Here is a 24,815-nt window from a genome sequence, read left to right on the forward strand (position 1 = left end):
GGGCTCTGTTTTTCGCCATGCGTCGACGTCCGCCGCCGTCCCCGAGCTCCAACCACTCCACCAACCGCCTCCGCCTCGCTCCGCCGCATCACCCCGACCTCGCCACCGCCGCCCCGGACCACCGGAACACCACCGCCACCAACGCCCCAGCCCTCCTCGCCGTCAACCGCCGCAGTAAGCCACCAGACCCCAACCCACCGTTCGATCGGCAACCTACGGTGTAGATTAGAGTTAGCGAATGGGTAGGTTTTTTTATTAGACTGGTTTTATTTCACGGTTTGTTTCTGGTTTATTTACTAGGTTTAGTTAGACCAAACTGATCGGTTTTTTTCTGTTAGCCCATGGACACAGTGACCTATTGATCGCCCACGCGTTAGATAATTTAGAGAGCGCTCACTGTTTCAGCCTGTTAGCACCCTAGTTGTTTTAGTTTATTCTTTATTTCTGTTTTTAAAACTGAATAGTTCTGTTCTTGTAAAATCTGTATCTTTTAGGATATTTATTATTTTTAGTTGATTCTTTTTTTGTTAGTTTAAAATTTTCTTTCAGCTTCTGTAGAAATTAGATTCGGCCATTTTTGGGTTTTTAAAAATTGCCTTATATTAGTTTTAGTCAGATTAGTAATTCTGCTATAAATTGAGCTAGGATTATTATTTTTAGGTGATTCTTTTTGTCACTGCTTAGTTTTGACCTAGCCTAGCAGTAGGAACTTGTTGGGTATTTGTAGAATTATATTAGAATTAGTTTTAGTCAAATCAAGCTTTTCTAGTTTTATTTAGCTTGCTGCCACTTCCTGCTGTTCTAGTTATTATAGAATTTTAATTTACCCCGCTATATTTTATTTTAGATTAGTTTCTATAGTTACAAAGGGTGAACATTTATTTACAGCAAAATAAAAAGTTTTATTTTATTTTCTTATTAGTTTTGTTTTAGGTATAACAGGAGTTCTATAATAGGTATTGATTTGATTATTTTTGCACCTAGTTTGTATGCTATTTTCCTTTATGTTAGTTAGCAAAACCATTGTTCTGGATATGCTAAGAAAAGTGTTAGTAGGTCAAAACTATTTCTTTGTTGTTGCTTGATGTGATGAAAACCTTGATTTTGTTTTCCTCGAGTTTTCTTTGATTTTGGTTTGAGTGCTTGTGTGTTTTCCTTCAACTTGCTGATATGTTATTAGTGAAATACTTATTTGTGCTATTGTTTGACTTGATAGAATTTCCGGAGTGCGAAGCTTGCTATCTCGAGTCACTAGCGTTTGAAGACCGTCAGCCAGGCAAGTCATTTGATCATGTTTTACAATACCTATGATTTTGTTGCATTAGAATTGTTCCTCCCCACCATGCATGCAGTAGGAGAATTTGAAGTTATGTCTTGAGTAGTATCATGAGTTAGGATGAACCCAACTCCCCTTGCTACTATTGCCCGAGATGATGTAGTTTACCTTGCTATGCTCGTAGACGGGGTTGGTTGAGAGATTCATAAGGGAGATGTGAGAGTCAAGATGATGACAACGGTTGACGGGCACCCTGGAGAAACCAGCGGATGGCCGGGATGCATGGAGAAGCGCCATGACATCTTGCGGAAAGCTTCACCCAGCCACGAAGAGACGAATGGATACCCCTTGACCGGAAGCTTACCTGTGCAGCCGCAAGCCATTATGGGCTCTGGCTGGGTTGACCTTAGGCGTGACTCTGGACGGACGGTGCCAGCAGATGTAGAAGAACGGTAGGACATGGATGGGTACCGGCAGTGCTCAGAGAAACTCTACGGAAGACCCTGTTTCGTTCATCCCGTCTTCAAACACTAGGCAGTGCGCGGACATAAAGGAGGGAACGATTCTTGCGGGTAAAGTGCACAAGACTCTGCAGAGTAACAACCTAATCGATTAGCTGTGTCCCCGGTTACGGACAAATGAGCCTCTGGAAACTGGAGTATTTCGGAAATCTCAACACCGAAAAAATAAATTAATTGAGGGGTTAAATTAATAATTGGGAATGAGACATTTGTTGGCGGAACCATCTCGATAACTACCAACATTTTGTAGTAATTGTAAGCAAGTCCTTTGCTGTAGGGAAAAACTGGCTTTTTCGCAAAAACATAAAACTTAGAGCCCCACAGCCAAATTGCATATAGTGTTAGCTTTATTATTGTTATTTTCTCTATGACTTGCTGGCATATTCTAAATGCTGACCTACATGGCTGCAACGTCTCATGTTGCAGAGGAGTTTTCTGACCAGGAGTGAGGCTACGATCTACGCTTGGCGATTTCCCTATGGAGTCGGATGGACTCGCTATTCGTCTACGCTTCCGCAGCTTATTTAGTTTATTTCTCATGAGTTGGCCTTCGACCGAATTTATTATGATGTAATAAAGACTCGATATGAGAATCGTGTAATAAATTCAGGTGTGATTGAACTTTGAATCTTTTCATCAATGTACTGTGTGTGCCAGCATGATCTTGAGATGGTACAGCTACACAGAGGCTTGACCGATTTTGGGTCGGGTCGTTATAGTGATGGTATTCAGAGCACACGCTGACCGTAGGACGTAACCCCTAGGATCGGAAAGCCATAGGAAGAAACTATTTTTTTATGTCCTTATCATTCCGTAATACTCCTCTGTTCATTTCTGACCTCTCTCCGATTTGAACATTCTAAATGGCCGTCAAGTTCATCCCAGTTCTGCTCCCGGAGTTTTTCCAGCCAGATGAGACAATGCTTTTCGGCAGGAGGCTGGTCCAGATCACCAAGGAATTGAAGATTGCTCTACCGTCTATCATCGGGACCCCTATCATGGCATTTCCAGAAGACCGTCGTTAAGGTGCACATACCAGGAGGACTTTCAGAAGTCTCTCAGCGCCCATTGACTTCAAGTTCACTGCTCCCACTTGGATACTCAGGAGAGACATAGCAGTTCATAGTGCACTTGGACGCATCCAGGAGGAATACAGGACCGAGCTTGTTGGATCAGACCACACCATGATTTCTCGCAGGACTGCGGATGGAGAGATTATCCGCACCATAGATGACAACTCCGTTCGCTCATATGTCCACGACTTGGAGGCTCACATCAGGGCTCTAGAGATTCAGATGCGCAGGAGCTTGAAGACGGTCCAAAAGATGCATCTTCATGAAATTGAACTAGAGGATGCAGCACGTGAAGCCCACTATGAGCATGAGGATGAAGTCAAGGATTCTATGGAAAGACTTGAGGACCGGAAGAAATATATTGCCACACTGGAGGAGAGGATGGATCTGGGAGAAGACCTTTTCCCGAGTGGAGATGATGGACCTCTCGTGAGCAATGACCAGGATTATGAAGAGAGCTCCACCGAAGGAAGCCGCAAGAGGAGGCGCCGCACCAGAGGACGACGCACCAGAGGACGCAGGGATAATTGATGAAGACATTTAGTCGACCGCCATGTTATTTTATTTTTGTTGATTAGTTAGGCCGTTATTTTTGATTAGTCGTGAGATCTTGTAATCCGAGTTTGAATCTTGCTTGAGATGAATGAATAAATTATTGGTGTGATTGTGTTTGTGCATTCATTTGGGTAGTGCTATTTTCTCATTAGACCCTTGTTCTATTCTAATTTCTCATCCACTCCATAACACCAGATGCCTCCGAGACGTGACCCCGGTTTCACTTTCCCGCCGGAGCTCACCCAGCTGATTCAACAGCAGAATGCCTTAATGCAATTGCTCATCCAAAACCAAGGCAACAACAACAACAATCCACTGCCACCACCCCCTGTCGATAACCTGACCCGGTTCCTAAGGCTGAATCCGCCGGTGTTCTCTAGTAGCACCGAGCCGATTGTAGCTGATGATTGGCTCCGCAAGATCGGAAGGGATCTAACAACTGCTGGATGCACAGATGCTGAGAAGGTGCGTTTTGCCGCACATCAACTGAATGGACCTGCAGCCTCTTGGTGGGAAAACTACACCGCCACTTATCCGATCGCCACCATGACATGGGATCAGTTCCAGCGGGCTTTCCGCACCATACATGTCTCAGCTGGAGCCATGAGTCTGAAGAAGCGTGAGTTCCGCAACTTACGCCAGGGGAACCGTACTGTGGGGTAGTATGTGGATGAGTTCAACAAATTATCTCGATATGCCCCAGATGACATGGCCACAGATGCCACAAAACAGGAGAAGTTTCTTGAGGGACTCAATGATGAGCTGGGAATGCAGCCAATGGTGGCTACCTTCAACAACTACCAGGAGTTGGTAGACAAGGCCACTATACTTGAAGGCAAGCAACAGCAGATTGAAAGCCGCAAGCGGAAATATAGCCAGGGAAAGTACAACTCTGGAGCTCAGCAGAAGCCCCGCTATGCCCCATACTCGGGAGGACATAACCATCACACCCATGGAGGACACAATCATGGAGGACATAACCATGGAGGGAATGGGAACAATCGCAACCACGACAACAACCCCAAGTCAGGCAATGGAGGCAATGGCAACCAACACCGTCCTGCTCCGACTCAGAAGGATCTGAGTCATATCACATGTTTCAAGTGCCAGAAGACAGGACACTACGCCACCGATTGTCCAGAGGCCAAGCAGAGGAATGGGAACGGCAACGGTAATGGAAGCTCAGCAAAGAAGGCCCACCCTTTTCCTCATGCTCAGGTGAATCACATTGACGTGGAGGACGTCTATGATCAGCCAGACACTATGGTTGGTAAGTTTTTATTAAATTCACGTCCAGTATTGGTACTCTTTGATTCCGGTGCAACGCATTCATTCATATCAAGGGTAGTTACGGAAAAGTATGGGTTGCCCACTAGAACCCTTAGAACCCCGATCCAAGTCACTTCTCCAGGAGGAGAGATGATGGCAGGCTTAGGCTGTCATTCAACCCTCAGCATTGGAAATCATGATTTTCCCGTAGACCTCATAGTCTTAGAATCCCAGGGATTGGACGTGATCCTAGGCATGGACTAGTTGACGAAGTTTGAAGGGAACATCGACTGTGCCCGCAAGACAATTTTGCTCACCACCCCGGAGCAGAAGAGGATCAAGTATGTATCCAGACGCACACCGATAAAGAAGTAGGTGAATTCCCTCACGGGAGTGGTTCAGGAGGAAGTGCCTGTAGTACAAGATTTTCCGGATGTATTTCCGAGGAATTACCAGGAATGCCACCGGATAGAGAAATAGAATTTTTGATCGAGTTATTACCTGGCACAACCCCAATATCCAAGAGACCTTATCGGATGCCCCCGAATGATTTGGAAGAGATCAAGCAGCAGATCAAGGAATTATTGGAGAAAGGATATATTCGCCCAAGTTCGTCACCTTGGGGAGCCCCAGTTCTTTTGGTAGAGAAGAAGGATGGAACCCTGAGAATGGTTGTAGATTATCGTTCATTGAACGACGTGACCATCAAGAATAAGTACCCTCTACTGATGATTAATGATTTATTTGATCAGCTAGTCGGAGCCAAAGTATTTTCCAAGATCGATCTTCGATCAGGGTATCACAGCTGAAGATTCGTGAACAGGATATACCCAAAACAGCTTTCACCACCAGGTATGGTTTATATGAGTATACCGTCATGTCATTCGGATTGACTAATGCCCCTGCGTATTTCATGAGCATGATGAACAAGGTATTTATGGAATATCTGGACAAGTTTGTCGTGGTGTTCATCGATGACATATTGGTTTTCTCCAAGAGCGAGGAAGAGCACAAGGAACATCTGCGTCTAGTCCTGGAGAAACTCCGAGAACATCAGTTATATGCCAAGTTCAGCAAATGTGAATTTTGGTTGAAGGAAGTCGGATTCCTCGGACATGTTATTTCAGGAGAAGGAATAGCAGTCGACCCCACCAAGGTTGAATCGGTCACCAACTGGCAATCCCCACCTCAGTCAAGGAGATCCGCAGTTTTCTCGGACTTGCAGGATATTATCGGAGATTTATTGAGAATTTCTCCAAGATTGCTAAACCCATGACCGAGCTGTTGAAGAAGGAAACAAAGTACATTTGGACCGAGGATTGTGAAGCCAGTTTTCAGGAGTTGAAGAAACGTCTGGTTACAGCCCCAGTACTCATTTTGCCGGACATACACAAGGATTACCAGGTGTATTGTGACGATTCTCGTCAAGGACTCGGAGGAGTGCTCATGCAGGAAGGAAAAGTTGTAGCTTATACCTCCAGACAGCTACGACCTCACGAGATGAATTATGCCACACACGATTTGGAGTTAGCAGCCGTAGTGCACGCACTCAAGACATGGAGACATTTCCTTGTCGGAAATAGTTGTGATGTTTACACGGATCATAAGAGCTTGAAGTACATTTTCACGCAGAAGGAGTTGAACCTCAGACAAAGGAGATGGCTTGAATTGATCAAGGACTATGATATGAGATTGCATTATCACCCAGGGAAAGCAAATGTTGTAGCAGATGCCTTGAGCCGTAAAAGCCATGTGAACACCCTCATAGCTGGAGGATTACCTCAGAATTAGCCGACGATCTCAGAGATCTCCGATTGGAGATAGTACCAAGAGGATTTGTCGCCACCTTGGATATTCAGTCCACTCTGACCGAAAAGATCCGTGAAGCGCAGAAGATGGACAAGGAAATTGCAGAGATAAAGGAAAAGATGAGTAACGGAAAGGCTAAAGGTTTTCGTGAGGATGAACACGGAACTTTATGGTTTGAGGATCGTATCTATGTGCCTAATGACCCAGAGGTCCGGAAGTTAATTCTTCAGGAGGCCCATGATTCACCGTACTCGATTCACCCAGGCAACACCAAGATGTATCTGGACTTGAAGGAAAGTTTCTGGTGGATAGGTATGAAGAAGGATATTGCCGAGTACGTAGCGGTATGCGATGTTTGTTAGTGAGTAAAGGCAAAACATCAGAAGCCGGCAGGGTTACTTCAACCACTGCCGATTCCCGAGTGGAAATGGGAAAAACTTGGAATGGATTTTATCACAGGATTACCCAGGACCCGTTCAGGTTATGACTCTATCTGGGTAGTGGTTGATCACTTGACCAAGGTAGCCCATTTCATTCCCGTGAAGACCACATATACCAATGCTAAGTTAGCCAAGATATACATGACCAGGATCGTATGTCTGCATGGAGTTCCGAGGAGTATCATGTCAGATAGAGGAACACAGTTCACCTCAAAGTTTTGGAATCAGTTGCATGAAACCTTGGGTACGAGGCTGGAGTTCAGTACAACTTTTCATGCATAGACAGATGGATAGACCGAGAGAATCAACCAGATTTTGGAGGACATGTTGAGAGCTTGTGTGCTAGACTATGGGTCTAGCTGGGATGATAATTTGCCATACGTAGAGTTCTCGTACAACAACAACTATAAAACCAATCTAAAGATGGCCCCTTTCGAAGCTCTATACGGGAGGAGGTGCAGAACACCATTGCTGTGGGATGGTGTTGGAGACCGAAAACTTCTTGGTCCCGATCTTATCAGAGACTCCGAAGAGAAAGTCAAGCTGATTCGAGATAGACTCAAGATAGCCCAGTCGAGACAGAAGAGTTATGCTGACAGTAAACGCAAGGAGATAACGTATGAAGTTGGAGACCGAGCATACCTCCGTGTGTCCCCACTTCGTGGAATCAAGAGATTTGGGGTTAAAGGAAAATTAGCGCCCAGGTTCATTGGCCCCTACAAAATCCTCGAACACAGAGGAGAAGTTGCATATAAGCTAGAATTGCCAAAAGGATTGTCAGGAGTTCATGATGTCTTTCATGTATCCCAGCTGAAGAAATGCCATGCCGAGATGGCCGATATTCCTTTGAGAGACACAGTGCCCCTTGAGGCCATACAGCTGGAAAGTGATCTGACTTATGAGGAGAAACCCGTCAGAATTCTTGAGACTGCGAACAGAGTTACCCGCGGCAAGATCATCAAATTTTGCAAGGTTCTGTGGAGCTACCACTCTGAGGAGGAAGCCACCTGGGAGCGAGAAGAAGATCTCCGCTGAGACCACCCGCACCAATTTGCTAACCAACCCGAATCTCGAGGGCGAGATTCATCTTAAGGTGGGTAGGTTTGTAACATCCCAAATTTTCAATTTGGAATGTTTTACAATTATTAGCTAAGCATCTATGCATTTTGTTTGATTTGAGTGACATTTGGAAATTTTCAGAGGCTTTAGAGTTTTGGTTAAATTTGGATTCAACTTGGCATTTGAAAATCTACTTCAATATCCCTCACAAATACTTGAGAAAAAGTATGAGAGGAGCTAACATGACACTCCAAAAATGTCAGAAGAAAATATTTCCAAAAGGTTTGAATTCAAATTTGAATTTTATTTGGAGTTTGCAGAAAATGTTTTTTTAGTTTCTGTTTTGCCTCTAGAAAAATCTCCACGTTGTAGGATTAATTCCCCTGAGAAGTTTGATATATATATATGTCCTATATAAAAACAATATAATTTTCTCTTAGTTTAGTTTCTTCTCTCTGTCCTATTCAAAAAAAGGGAAAGACCCAGGCGCGAGCCAGGCCAACCGGCCCAGCCCACACCCGAGCCGCAGCCCACTAACGCCCGAGCCAGCCTACCTCAGCGCCCGACCGAACCCCCTCTCCCTCTCTCACCGACGCGCCGGCCCCACCTCATCTCTTTCCCCCTCACCACGCTATGCCGCACCAGAGCGCGTTCGACGCCGCCGCCGCCGCGTCCGAATTCAACGGGATCATGATCCCGAGTCGCCCCCTGCTCCAAGTTGATGCCCTATAAATAGCCCTGCCCCTCCTCTTCCGAATCCCCCTAAAACCCTAGCCCAAAACACACCGCAACTCACGCCCTCCTCCTTTGGATCTCGCCGTCGACCGCTGCAGTCTGCCGTCTGTTCTGACTCTGGTGAGGATCCCCCTGCCCTCAAATCTTGTCAGCCGAAACCCCTCAACCGCGTGCACCTCCCTGACATCCTCTCTCCATCCAGGGATCGCCGGAGCCGCCGCCTTGAGCATCACCGCCCGTCGCCGGAGCTACAGAGCACCGGGCTCTGTTTTCGCCATGCCTCAATGTCCGCGCCGTCCCCGAGCTCCAACCACTCCACCACCGCCTCCGCCTCGCTCCGCCGCATCACCCCGACCTCGCCACCGCCGCCCCGGTCCACCGGGACACCACCGCCACCAACGCCCGAGCCCTCCTCGCCTTCGACCGCCGCGGTAAGCCACCGAACCCCAACCCACCGTTCAATCAACAACCTACGATGTAGATTAGAGTTAGCAAATGGGTAGGTTTTTTTATTAGACCGGTTTTATTTCATGGTTTGTTTCCAGTTTATTTACTAGGTTTAGTTAGACCAAACCGATCGGTTTTTTTCTGTTAGCCCATGGACACAGTGACCTATTGATCGCCCGCACATTAGATAATTTAGAGAGCGCTCACTATTTCGGCCCGTTAGCACCCTAGTTGTTTTAGTTTTATCTTTGTTTCTGTTTTTAAAACCGAATAGTTCTGGTCTTGTAAAATCTATATCTTTTAGGATATTTATTATTTTTAGTTGATTCTTTTTTAGTTAGTTTACAAATTTCTCGTAGCTTCTGTAGAAATTAGATTCGGCCATGTTTGGGTTTTTAAAAACTGTTTTATATTAGTTTTAGTCAGATTAGTAATTCTGCTATAAATTGAGCTAGGATTATTATTTTTAGGTGATTCTTTTTGTCACTGCTTAGTTTTGACCTAGCCTAGCAGTAGGAACTTGTTGGGTATTTGTAGAATTATATTAGAATTAGTTTTAGTCAAATCAAGCTTTTCTAGTTTTATTTAGCTTGCTGCCACTTCCTGTTGTTCTAGTTATTATAGAATTTTAATTTACCCCTGCTATATTTTATTTTAGATTAGTTTCTGTAGTTACAGAGGGTGAACATTTATTTACAGCAAAATAAAAGGTTTTATTTTATTTTCTTATTAATTTTGTTTTAGGTATAACAGGAGTTCTATAATAGGTATTGATTTGATTCTTTTGCACCTAGTTTGTATGCTATTTTCCTTTATGTTAGTTAGCAAAATCATTGTTTTGGATCTGTTAAGAAAAGTGTTAGTAGGTTAAAACTATTTCTTTGTTGTTGCTTAATGTGATGAAAACCTTGATTTTGTTTTCCTCGAGTTTTCTTTGATTTTGGTTTGAGTGCTTGTGTGTTTTCCTTCAGCTTGCTAATATGTTATTAGTGAAATACTTATTTGTGCTATTGTTTGACTCGATAGAATTTCCGGAGTGCGAAGCTTGCTATCTCGAGTCACTAGCGTTTGAAGACCGTCAGCCAGGCAAGTAATTTGATCATGTTTTACAATACCTATGATTTTGTTGCATTAGAATTGTTTGTACCCACCATGCATGTAGTAGGAGAATTTGAAGTTATGTCTTGAGTAGTATCATGAGGTAGGATGAACCCAACTCCCCTTGGTACTATTGCCCGGGACGATGTAGTTTACCTTGCTATGCTCGTAGACGGGGTTGGTTGAGAGATTCATAAGGGAGATGTGAGAGTCAAGATGATGAAAAACCCCATGACTTCAAGATCAAGATGGACCTCTAATTCACTACTGGGTGGAGGACGGTTGACGGGCACCCTGGAGAAACCAGCGGATGGCCAGGATGCATGGAGAAGCGCCATGACATCTTGCGAAAAGCTTCACCCAGCCACGAAGAGACGGATGGATACCCCTTGACCGGAAGCTTACCTGTGCAGCCGCAAGCCATTATGGGCTCTGGCTGGGTTGACCTTAGGCATGACTCTGGACGGACGGTGCCAGCAGATGTAGAAGAACGGTAGGACATGGATGGGTACCGGCAGTGCTCAGAGAAACTCTACGGAAGACCCTGTTTCGTTCATCCCGTCTTCAAACACCAGGCAGTGCAAGGACATAAAGGAGGGAACGATTCTTGCGGGTAAAGTGCACAAGACTCTGCAGAGTAACAACCTAATCAATTAGCCGTGTCCCCGGTTACGGACAAATGAGCCTCTGGAAACTGGAGTATTTCGGAAATCTCAACACCGAACAAATAAATTAATTGAGGGGTTAAATTAATAATTGGGAATGGGACATTGGTTGGCAGAACCATCTCAATAACTACCAACATTTTGTAGTAATTATAAGCAAGTCCTTTGCTGTAGGGAAAAACTGGCTTTTTCGCAAAAACATAAAACTTAGAGCCCCACAGCCAAATTGCATATAGTGTTAGCTTTATTATTGTTGTTTTCTCTATGACTTGCTGGCATATTCTAAATGCTGACCTACACGGCTGCAACGTCTCATGTTGCAGAGGAGTTTTCTGACCAGGAGTGAGGCTACGATCTACGCTTGACGATTGCCCTATGGAGTCGGATGGACTCGCTATTCGTCTATGCTTCCGCAGCTTATTAATTTATTTCTCTTGAGTTGGCCTTCGGCCGAATTTATTATGATGTAATAAAGACTCGATATGAGAATCGTGTAATAAATTCAGGTGTGATTGAACTTTGAATCTTTTCATCAATGTACTGTGTGTGCCAGCATGATCTTGGGATGGTACAGCTACACAGAGGCTTGACCGATTTTGGGTCGGGTCATTACACAATGCTACTATCCTTTTTCCACACTTGTGCTTCAAAGTAGCACCATGATCTTCATGATAGAGAGTCTCTTGTTTTGTCACTTTCATATACTAGTGGGAATTTTTCATTATAGAACTTGGCTTGTATATTCCAACAATGGGCCTCCTCAAGTTCCCTAGGTCTTCATGAGCAAGCAAGTTGGATGCACACTCACTTAGTTTCTTTTGTTGAGCTTTCATACATTTATAGCTCTAGTGCATCCGTTGCACGGCAATCCCTACTCCTTGCATTAACATCAATCGATGGGCATCTCCATAGCCCGTTGATTAGCCTCGTCGATGTGAGACTTTCTCCTTTGTGTCTTCTCCACATAACCCCCCTCATTATATTCTATTCCACCCATAGTGCTATATCCATGGCTCGCGCTCCTGTATTGCGTGAAGGTTTATAAAGTTTGAGATTAATAAAGTATGAAACAATTGCTTGGCTTGTCATCGGGGTTGTGCATGATGAGAGCATTCTTGTGTGAAGAAAATGGAGCATGACTAAACTATATGATTTTGTAGGGATGAACTTTCTTTGGCCATGTTATTTTGAGAGGACATAATTGCTTAGTTAGTATGCTTGAAGTATTATTATTTTTATGTCAATATTAAACTTTTGTCTTGAATCTTATGGATCTGAATATTCTTTCTACAATAAAGAGAAATACATGATGAATATGTTTGTTAGCATTCCACATCAAAAATTCTATTTTTATCATTTACCTAGTCGAGGACGAGCATGAATTAAGCTTGGGGATGCTGATACGTCTCCAACGTATCTATAATTTTTGATTGTTCCATACTATTATATTATCAACCTTGGATGTTTTATATGCATTTATATGCTATTTTATATGATTTTTTGGACTAACCTATTAACCTAGAGCCCAGTGCCAGTTTCTGTTTTTCCTTGTTTTAGGGTTTCACAAAAAAGGAAAATCAAACGGAGGCCAATTGACCTGAAACTTCACGGAACTTATTTTTGGAAGGAAAGCAACCCAGGAGAGTTGGAGTCCATTTAAGGGAAGCAATGAGGAAGCCACGAGGAAGGGGGGTGCGCACACACCCCTGGGCGGGCCCTCCACCATCGTGGCTCCCCTAACGTACTTCTTCCGCCTATATATCTCCATATACCCTAAAATGATCGGGGAGCACAATAGATCGGGAGTTCTGCCACCAGAAGCCTCCGTAGCCACCAAAAACCAATCTAGACCCATTCCGGCACCCTGCCGGAGGGGGAAATCCCTCTCCGATGGCCATCTTAATCATCCCGGTTCTCTCCATGATGAGGAGGGAGTAGTTGTCCCTCGGGGATGAGGGTATGTACCAGTAGCTATGTGTTTGATCTCTCTCTCTCTCTCTCTCGTGTTCTTGAGGTGGTACGATCTTGATGTATCGGGAGCTTTGCTATTATAGTTGGATCTTATGATGTTTCTCCCCCTCTACTCTCTTGTAATGGATTGAGTTTTCCCTTTGAAGTTATCTTATCGGATTGAGTCTTTAAAGATTTGAGAACACTTGATGTATGTCTTGCCGTGCGTATCTATGGTGACAATGGGATATCACGTGATTCACTTGATGTATGTTTTGGTGATCAACTTGCGGGTTCCGCCCATGAACCTATGCATAGGGGTTGGCACACGTTTTCGTCGTGATTCTCCGGTAGAAACTTTGGGGCACTCTTTGAGGTCCTATGTGTTGGTTGAATAGATGAATCTGAGATTGTGGGATGCATATCGTATAATCATACCCACGAATACTTGAGGTGACATTGGAGTATCTAGGTGACATTAGGGTTTTGGTTGATTTGTGTCTTAAGGTGTTATTCTAGTTCGAACTCTAGGGCTGTTTGTGACACTTATAGGAATAGCCCAACGGATTGATTGGAAAGAATAACTTTGAGGGTTTCGTACCCTACCATAATCTCTTCGTTTGTTTTCCGCTATTAGTGACTTTGGAGTGACTCTTTGTTGCATCTTGAGGGATAGTTATGTGATCCAATTATGTTATTATTGTTGAGAGAACTTGCACTAGTGAAGTATGAACCCTAGGCCTTGTTTCCTATCATTGCAATACCGTTTACGCTCACTTTTATCATTGGTTACCTTGCTGTTTTTATAATTTCAGATTACAAAAACCTTTATCTACTATCCATATTGCACTTGTATCACCATCTCTTCGCCGAACTAGTGCACCTATACAATCTACCGTTGTATTGGGTGTGTTGGGGACACAAAGGACCCTTTGTTATTTGCTTGGAGGGTTGCTTGAGAGAGACCATCTTCATCCTACGCCTCCTATGTATTGATAAACCTTAGGTCATCCACTTGAGGGAAATTTGCTATTGTCCTACAAACCTCTACACTTGGAGGCCCAACAACGTCTACAAGAAGAAGGTTGTGTAGTAGACATCAGTGGTGAACCCCTCCTTGATGGTGTTTAGATTGGATCTGGTGTTTCTGGACTCTACAGCGGCTGGATGAATATTTCGTCGACTCCCTTAGGGTTTTGCGAATATTTGGGTATTTATAGAGCAAAGAGGCGGTCCGGGGGGCACCTGAGGTGGGCACAACCCACCTGGGTGTGCCAGGGCCTCCTGGAGCGCCCTAGCCTGGCATGCCCTGGTGGGCTGTGCCCCCCTCGGGGCACCGCCACGTGCAACCAGGGCCCATCTGCTTCCTTTTGGCCCATAAAATATCATCGTAAAGTTTCGTGCCATTTGGACTCCGTTTGATATTGATTTTCTGCAATGTAAAAAACATGGGAAAAAACAGGAACTGGCACTGGGCACTATGTCAATAGGTTAGTACCAAAAAATGATATAAAATGACTATAAAATGATTATAAAACATCCAAGATTGATAATAAAACAACATGGAACAGTCAAAATTATAGATACGTTGGATACGTATCAGCATCCCCAAGCTTAACTCCTACTCTCCCACGAGTAGGTAAGTGATAAAAACAGAATTTTTGATGTGGAGTGCTGTTCATCAAGTCATATCATATTCTTTTCTTTATAGCATGGACAGTTGGACTTTTATATGATTCAAAGCAATAGTCTAGTTTTGACGTAATAATTTAGATACTCAAGCATATCAACAAGCAACCATGTCTTTCAAAATATCAATGCTAAAACAAGTTATCCCTAGCCCATCATGCTCAAACATTGATCCATTCATGAATCACACTCGAATAGTAACTACACCCAATACTTGAGCACGATCATATTGACTCCTAGTTGGTGCTTTTTATAAGAGAAGATGGAGACTCAAACTTCAAAATAAAGAAGGTCCCTTCCCAGACGGAAGTAGGGATTTGTAGAGGTGCCAGAGCTCAAAGCGAAAAATTTGAGACAAAACATTTTGGGAGCTGTATCCATCCCACCAACGAAAACGACTTAGAGTTCCCAATACTTTCCATGCATAGATATATCATAGGCAGTTCCCAAACAGAAAATAAAGTTTATTCCTTTTTCCACCATAACTTTCACTTTTCAATGGCTAACCGTATCCACGGGTGCCCTCCATACCAATACTTTCCAAGGAATTTATTATTTGACAACATAAAGTAAATTAATTTCTTTTTGCATTCCGGGAATGGGCATCCCTAATACCTTTGCCTTACTCTTGTCCAATGACAAGTGAATAAACACTCATCTTGAGAATAACACATCTAGCATGGAAAATATTAGCCACCCCTCTCCGCTCCACGAGCAAAACAAACACACTAAAGAGAAGTTTATTTTGAAAATTAGAGATGGCACATGCAAATTTGCTTAGAACGACAAAAGAATACCACATATAGGTAGATATAATGGACTCATGTGGCATAACTGGTTTAATGGATTTTGGATGCACAACTAGAGGTCATACTTAAAGCAAAATGAAGGCTACCAAAAGATTGGGTCATTGGGAAGCGACCAACCGAGAAACGAATAATCTCATAAGCAAGCATTAAGCATAATTAACACCAAATAATGCACCACAAGTAGGATATAATTTTCATTGCATGACTATTGACTTTCATACTTGCATAGGGAATCACAAACCTTAACACCCATATTCTTACTAGAGCACAATTACTCATCAACATAACTCACATATGACATCATCATATCTCAAAACTATTACTAAGAATCAAGTTTATTTTGTCCAATGATCTTCATGAAATTTTATTCTACTTTATCCTTCTTGGATATCTATCACTTTTGGACTAATTTTCATGTGTTGCTTTTCATAAGCTCAACCAAATATAAGTGAAGATCATGAGCATAATAAATTTTCTTTCTCTCAAAATAATTTAAGTGAAGCAAGAGAGAATTTCTTCAAAATTTTACTAACTCTCTATAGCGACTAGACCTCAAATGGTCCAATCTCTGTGCTCAGGTGTCATCCCTGGATCAGTAATGCTGACACCACACAGTACTTGAAGGATTTATAATAGAGTAGCAATCACACACTTATTACATTGAGTGTCTCAAAAGAGAACTTATTACAATAAATATGGCTTAAGGCCATCTAATAACGATAACAGCGGAAGGCTTGGAAGATAAGTGAGTCCATCAACTCCAACGTCATCACTGAGTATAGAACCACGACCTAAAAACACCTTAATCGTTGTCTGAAAAGTCTGCAACATGAACATTGCAGCCCGAAATGGGTCAGCACATGGAATATGCTGGCAAAGTAACACATAGAGAGCAATGAAGGAATAAGACTATACTATATGCATATTTGGTTGGTGGAAAGCTCTATGGTTACAGTTTTGCGTAAAGCCAATTTTTCCCTACTGCAAAGGAATAAATTTTATTTAACTATCATGGTAGTTGTTAAACATTGAGAATGGTTGACAACATTCTCAATCCCAATTAAACATCATCATTAAACAAACCCAACAAAATTAATTAGAGTAACATGATGAGATTCACATGATAATCCAAGTACTAGATACTCAAGTTGTCCATAACCGGGGACACGGCTAACCATGATTAGTTTATACACTCTGCAGAGGTTTGCGCACTTTTCTCCACAAGACTCGACCGCCTCCGTTTGATTTCTCGCACTACATGGTGTTTGAGAAACGGATGACCGAGACATAGTCTTTTAGAAGTGCTAGGACCTTACGATCGGGTAGACCGTTACACCTACTTTCCACTACATCTGCTAGTCTACCACTGTAAGAGTTCGCACGACTTAGTCAACTATGCTAGAGCCTATAATAGCTTGTGGCTGCACACGGAAGTTTCTAGCATGAATAATCTCATGATCCCTTTGAGCCTGGGTGGCGGTCCAAAAGAAAATAGGCAATCACTGGAATACCCAGGTGCCTCAATCCACCCAGATGTGTATTTAAGTTGCCACCTTAGATAAACCATTAATTTAACAATCTCACATCTGTCATGGATACACTCACCCAATCCACGTCTACTAGCATAGCATAGCATAATAAGCAACGTAGAAGTAACTCCCAAAGGTTTGATAATAAATAGGTAATAGGTACTACCTCAACTACTTTCCAAACCCACAATTTAATTAGATCCTAATCATGCAATGTGTGAGGATTGATCTAATGCAATAAAACTGGGTAGTGGGAGGTATGATCAAAGTGTTACTTGCCTTGCTGATGATCCGGGAAACCTAGAGATTCGAAGTAGAAAGCGGGGCACTCCGGGTACTCTATCGCAAACAAACAAGCATACAATAAGTACTCAACTAATGCACAGGTAAAACTCAAATAAGAGATCTAACCAGATAGTTCAACTTAAGAACTCCGGTTGGCAAAAAGAATCAAAACGAACGAAGCAACAAAAGACAATCGGCAAAAGAAACAGGCTTCGTTTAATATTCTGGATCTAGGTCAATTTATACAGATGCAAAAACTTGTTTGAGTTTGTTAAACGGAAAGAGGGTTTCGAGATGAAATCCAGGCGCTTGAATCGCGTGATTCCGATAAACGAGCGAACAGTTATACTAGAACAAAAAACGGATCAGGAATCGCGATCAGAAAAATCGCGGATTTAATCTGAGAAAAAGAAAACGACGAACAGATTAATGAACGGACGTTCGTTAACTGGATCTAAACAATGAACGCGTTCGATAAAACGAATGGACGAGCGAACGCTCGCTAAATAAATAAACCGGGAAAACTGATCTATTTAAAAAAATGAAACTAAAAAAATGAACAGAACCGACGGAAAACTGATCGGTTTTCGAGAAAAACCGGTGGCGGCGAGGTCAACTTTCGGCGGCGGCGGCTCCGGCATCGGCGGTGGCGGCGGCGGGCTAGGGCGGTGGGGTTGGCGGCAGCTAGGGTTTGGGAGTCCGGCTAGGCCTTCCCGGCTATATAAAGCCGGCCGGGCCAAGTGTCCAGGTCGGACACGGCCCGGTAGGTCGGTTGCATTTTTTTGAAATAGTTACGCTCAGAAAAAAACAAAAGGAATACTAAATGGACTCCTAAAATCCCGAAATAAATTTTCCCCGGCTTCTAAAATCAAGCCGCACAGGATGAACATTTATTTGGGGCCTAAATGCAATTTTGAAAAATGCGCATTTTTCCTAAATTCAAATAAAATAGCAAATAAAACCAAAATAAAATCTTATTTGATTTTTTTATTAAATCCTCAATATTTCTTTATTTTGGGAAAGTCATTTTATTCCCTCTCTCATATTTTTGTAATAGAAATAAGTGAATATAAAATAAATAAAATCAAATGATCCTATTTTCAAAATTTGAGAAAACTCAAATAAGAAAATAACGAAATCCCCAACTCTCTCCGAGGGTCCTTGAGTTGCGCAGAATTTTCTAGGATCAGCCAAAATGCAATAAAATATGATAAGCAATGATGATCTAGTGTATAACATTCCAAATTGAAAATTTGGGATGTTACAAACCTACCCCCCGTAAGATGACTCTCGCCCTCGAGATTCTGGTTGGCTAGAAAATAGGTGAGGGTGGTCCTTTAGCAATTCTTCCTCTCGCTCCCAGGTGGCTTCATCCTCCGGGTGATGGCTCCACTGGACTTTGCAAAACTTAATAACCTTGCTGCGGGTGACTCGACTGGCATAATCAAGAATCTTAACTGGTTTCTCCTCATAGGTCAAATCACTGTCCAACTGAATCGCTTCCAGCGGCACTATGTCTCTCAGCGGTATATCAACCATCTCAGCGTGACACTTCTTCATCTGGGAAACATGGAACATGTCGTGAACTCCTGACAATCCTTCTGGCAACTCCAGCTTGTAGGCTACTTCTCCCATACGTTCTAAAACTTTGTATGGTCCTACAAAACGTGGTGCTAACTTTCCCTTAACTCCAAAGTGCTTAACTCCTCGAAGTGGAGATACTCGAAGATAAACTCGGTCTCCGACTTCGTAAACTGTCTCCTTGCGTTTAGAATCTGCGTAGCTCTTCTGCCTGGATTGAGATACCTTGAGCCTATCACTAATCAATTTCACTTCCTGTTCAGACTCCTTAATCAGATCCGGTCCAAACAACTGGCGGTCTCCAACTTCATCCCACGACAATGGGGTCCCGCACCTCCTTCCGTACAAGGCTTCGAAAGGGGCCATCTTCAAACTGGATTGATAACTGTTGTTATAAGAGAACTCTGCATATGGCAAATTGTCATCTCAACTAGATCCGTAATCTAGCGCACAAGCTCTCAGTATATCCTCCAAAATCTGATTGACTCTCTCGGTCTGTCCATCTGTCGGCGGATGGAAAGTTGTACTGAACTCTAGCCTGGTACCCAAAGTTTCATGCAACTAATTCCAGAACTTTGAGGTAAACTGGGTTCCTCTATCTGATACAATGCTTCTTGGAACTCCATGCAGACATACGATTCTGGTCATGTATATCTTGGCCAACTTTGCACTGGTATAGGTAGTCTTCACTGGAATGAAATGAGCTACCTTTGTCAAATGATCGACTACAACCCAAATCGAGTCATAGCCTGAACGAGTTCTGGCCAAACCCATAATAAAATTCATGCCTTGCTTATCCCACTTCCATTCGGGTATCGGCAATGGCTGTAGCAATCTTGCTGGCTTCTGATGCTCTGCCTTTACTCTCTGACATACATCACAAACTGCTACATACTCCGCAATATCCTTCTTCATTCCGGTCCACCAGAAAGTATCCTTCAAATCCAAATACATCTTGGTATTTCCTGGGTGAATCGAGTATGGTGAATCATGGGCCTCCTGCAGAATTAACTTCCTGATCTCCGGGTCATTGGGCACATAAACACGGTCTTCAAACCATAAGGTATCGTGCTCATACTCACGTAATCCTTTAGATTTTCCCTTGCTCATTTTCTCCTTAATAGAAGCGATCTCCTTGTCAGTCTTCTGGGCTTCTCTGATCTTATCCATCAAAGTCGACTGAATTTCCAGTGCTGCTACATAGCCTCTTGGGACTATCTCCAAACATAACTCACGAAGATTTTTGGCTAACTCCTTTGGTAAATCTCCCGTCATTAGTGTGTTGACATGGCTCTTACGACTCAACGCGTCAGCTACTACGTTAGCCTTTCCGAGGTGATAATGCAATCTCATGTCATAATCCTTGATGAGCTCCAACCATCTCCTTTGCCTGAGGTTCAACTCCTTCTGTGTGAAAATATACTTCAAACTCTTGTGATCCGTGTATACCTCACAATGGTTTCCAATGAGAAAATTTCTCCAAGTCTTCAATGCATGCACTACGGCTGCTAACTCCAAATCATGCGTAGCATAATTTAACTCATGAGGCTTAAGCTGTCTTGAGGCATACGAAACAACTCTTCCTTCCTGCATAAGCACTGCTCCAAGTCCTCGATGTGAAGCGTCGCAATACACCTCATAATCCTTGGTTTGATCTGGCAAAATCAACACAGGTGATGTAACCAAACGTTTCTTCAACTCCTGGAAACTGGCCTCACATTCCTCAGTCCATATGAACTTGGTATCCTTCTTCAACAACTCCGTCATAGGCTTTGCAATCTTCGAGAAATTTTCAATGAACCTCCGGTAGTACCCTGTGAGTCCAAGAAAACTTCGGATCTCTCCAACTGTTGCTGGGGCTTCCCAATTTGTCATAGTGTCAACCTTAGTGAGATCTACCGCTATACCTTCTCCGGATATAACGTGTCCGAGAAATCCAACTTCCTTCAACCAAAACTCACATTAGCTAAACTTGGCATATAACTGATGTTCTCTGAGCTTACCAAGTACCAAACGCAAATGCTCCTTATGCTCCTCTTCATTCTTCGAGTAAACCAGGATATCATCGATGAACACTACGAAGAACTTCTCCAAAAACTCCATAAACACTTTGTTCATCATGTTCATGAAATATGCAGGTGCGTTAGTCAGACCAAATGACATAACGATATACTCGTACAACCCATACCTGGTGGTAAAAGCCGTCTTAGGTATATCCTGTTCTCGAATCTTCAACTGGTGGTATCCTGATCGCAGATCGATCTTGGAAAATACCTTAGCTCCTTGCAATCGATCAAACAGATCATTGATCATCGGTAGTGGGTACTTGTTCTTGATGGTTACTTCATTCAATCCTCGATAATCAACAATCATTCTTAACGATCCATCCTTCTTCTCCACTAGAAGTACTGGCGATCCCCAAGGCGAAGAACTTGGGCGAATATATCCTTTATCTAGTAACTCCTTAATTTGCTTCTTAATCTCCACCAAATCCTTTGAGGGCATCCTATATGGTCTTTTAGATATTGGTCCTGTGCTTGGCAAAAGCTCAGTCAAAAACTCAATATCTCTATCCGGTGGCATGCCTGGCAACTTTTCTGGAAATACATCAGGGAAATCCTTCACTACTGGTACTTCCTCCTGCACAACTCTTGTTAGACAATTTACTTGAGTCCTCTTCGGCACATGCCGGGATACATACTTGATCCTTCTCCCTTCTGGGGTGGTAAGCAAAATCGACTTACTGGCGCAATCGATGTTTCCTCCATACACCGACAGCCAATCCATACCCAGAATTACATCCAAACCTTGTGATTCCAAAATGATCAAATCCGAGGGAAACACATGCCTACCTATACTCAATGGCACTTGAAAACATCCCTGGCTAGCCATATACTCCGCTCCTGGTGAGCTTACCAGCATAGGTGTTCTAAGAACTTTGGTGGGCAGGTTATACTTATCCACAAATCCCCTTGATATGTATGAATGCGATGCACCAGTATCGAAAAGAACGAGCGCATTAAATGACTTAACCAAAAACTTACTGATTACTGCATCCGGCTGCTCTTCTACCTCCTCCATGTTAACGTGGTTCACCTGTCCCCTGTTGAAAGGGTTCGGCTTCTTCCCAGAGCTTCCATTGCCATTTCCATTCTGGGATTCAGGACATTCATTGGCATAATGTCTGGTCTTCTGGCACTTAAAACAAGTGACTTGGCTCAGGTCTCTCTTGGCTGGGGTTGATGGGTTGGTGCGGTTCTGGCCGTTGCTTCCTCCATTCCCATTACCATTCTTGGTGCCATTGTGATTGTGCGAGCTACCTCCTCCATGGGTATGCTGAAAATGTCCTCCCGGTCTAGGGGTAAAACATGGCTTCTACTGAGCTCCTGAATTGTACTTCCCTTGTCCATACTTTCTCTTGCGATTCTCAATCTGCTTCTGCTTCCCTTCAATCATAAGAGCACGATCTACCAACTCCTGGTAGTTGTTCAAGGTTGCTACCATCAACTGCATGCTCAACTCATCATTCAGTCCTTCCAGAAACTTCTCCTGCTTAGCTGCATCCGTAGCTACGTCATCTGGGGCATAACGTGCTAACTTACTAAAGTCCTCCACATACTGGCCAACTATCCTTCCTCCTTGGCACAAGTTGCGAAACTCTTGCTTCTTCATGGCCATAGCTCCTGCTGAAACATGGGCAGTACGGAAAGCCTGCTGAAACTGGTTCCACGTGACAATGTCGACAGGGAAAGTGGCTGTGAAATTCTCCCACCATGATGCTGCGGGTCCTTCAAGCTGATGTGCGGCAAACTTCACCTTTTCCGCATCTGTGCATCCTGCGGTGGTCAACTCCCTTGCTGTCTTGCGGAGCCAATCATCTGCTACTATTGGCTCGATGCTACTGGAAAACACCGGCAGATTCAACCTAAGAAAACGGGCTAAGTGATCAACAGGTGGTGGTGGTGGTGGGTTGTTGTTGTTGTTGTTCCCCTGATTCTGATTCTGGACTAGCAACTGCATCAATGTGTTCTGGTGCAGGATCAACTGGGTGAGCTCCGATGGAAAGGTAAATCTGGGGTCACGTCTCAGAGGCATCTGAGGGTTTTAGGAAGGGTGAGATTTAGAATAGAGAGGGGTCTAGAGAGAAAACACTACCCATATGCACATGAGGCAATAGCAAACAATATCACTTCATTCAATCAATCAAACAAGGGCATACAATCGATCTATCTATCCCAAAAGTGCTCGGACTACTATGTTTACATGGTGGACTACTACTACTGATGAGGTGGTCTACTAGAAATATTCTTTGGTTGCAGACTCCATGATGTCTGCTCCAGCTTCATCAACATAATCATCATTGTAAGGGCATATTTATCCCTAAGGTGTTTTGGTGATTGATGACAACGCGTTTGCGGACTTATCGTGTGCCTTGAGTATCCCAGACTTTTCATCGCTAGGCACAAGACGGTTGGGTGCCCCTCGAAGACTGTTGAAGACGACATTTTTTCTACGTTTCTTTTTGGTGGATTTGAGTCGTAGGAAAGCCGTACTATTAAGAGGGGGTCCGCGTCGAAAATGTTTGGGTGGAATCATCACGTACACATCTCTTTCTTGTCCCCTCCTTTTCCCTTGGAGCTTCTTCCGCTTTCTCGCCTCCCTGGTTCTGGCTGCTAAGTTGGGCCGCGGTAGTACTGCTCCCAGGAGAGCGGTAGTACCGTAGGCACCAGCGGTAGTACCGTGCGGTGGCGCAGTAGTACTGCAGGTGCCCACGGTAGTACCGCTCCCCTGGAGCTGCACTACTGCTGCCCACCAGGCTAATACCGCTACTTCGCGGTAATAGGGGCGGATGTAATTTTTTACATCCGCAACTACCGTGGTAGTACCGCTTTCGCTCCGCAGTAGTACCGTGCTATGCTGTCAGGCAGTAGTACCGCCCCTCGGCAGTACTACTGTGTCGGGTTTTTGCTTCTTCCGTTTCTTTGCGGAAGTAGGCACGGATGTTTCCTCCCCCCTGGCCAAGGGATTTCTGCCTTGCAGTAGTACCGCATGGCGACGCGGTAGTACCGCGCTCGCGGAAGTACCGCCCTTAGCTCCTGCGCGTCAGATCTGACCTTGCTGTTGCTGGGGTTGCGGCAGTACTGCAGGCCTGTACGGTAGTACCGCATGACCGTGCGGTAGTACCGCTTGGAAGCAAGCGGTAGTACCACACGGCCCTGTGGTAGTACCGCTAGCCTGGAGCGGTAGTACCGCTGGCGACGGGCTGGTAGGTGGGTAACGGTTGGATCTTTGTCCTACACTATATAAGGGGTCCCCTTCTTCCTCGTTGACTTATCTCTTCCAACCCTAAGCTCCATTGTTGCTCTAAGCTCCATTTTTGCCCGATCTCGCTCCCTAGCCAATCAAACTTGTTGATTTGCTCGGGAGTGGTTGAGAAGGCCTCGATCCACACTTCCACCAAGAGAAATTTTATTCCCCCCACTAATCCCTTGCGGATCTTGTTACTCTTGGGTGTTTGAGCATCCTAGATGGTTGAGGTCACCGCGAAGCCATAGTCCATTGTGGTGAAGCTTCGTGGTGTCGTTGGGAGCCTCCAATTGAGTTGTGGAGATTGCCCCAACCTTGTTTGTAAAGGTTCGGTCGCCGCCTCCAAGGGCACCAATAGTGGAATCACGGCATCTCGCATTGTGTGAGGGCGTGAGGAGAATACGGTGGCCCTAGTGGCTTCTTGGGGAGCACTGTGCCTCCACACCGCTCCAACGGAGACGTACTTCCTCTCAAAGGGAAGGAACTTCGGCAACACATCCTCGTCTCCACCGTCTCCACTCTTGGTTATCTCGTGCCTTTACTTATGCAAGCTTATTTGTATCATATCACTTGCTTGCTTGTGTTCCTATTCTTGTTGCATCATATAGGTTGCTCACCTAGTTGCATATCTAGACAACCTACTTTGATGCAAAGTTTAAATTGTTAAAGAAAAGCTAAAAAGTGTTAGTTGCCTATTCACCCCCTCTAGTCAACCATA

Source organism: Triticum aestivum, chromosome 2A (genome assembly GCF_018294505.1).
Source record: "Triticum aestivum cultivar Chinese Spring chromosome 2A, IWGSC CS RefSeq v2.1, whole genome shotgun sequence".
NCBI lineage: Eukaryota > Viridiplantae > Streptophyta > Magnoliopsida > Poales > Poaceae > Triticum > Triticum aestivum.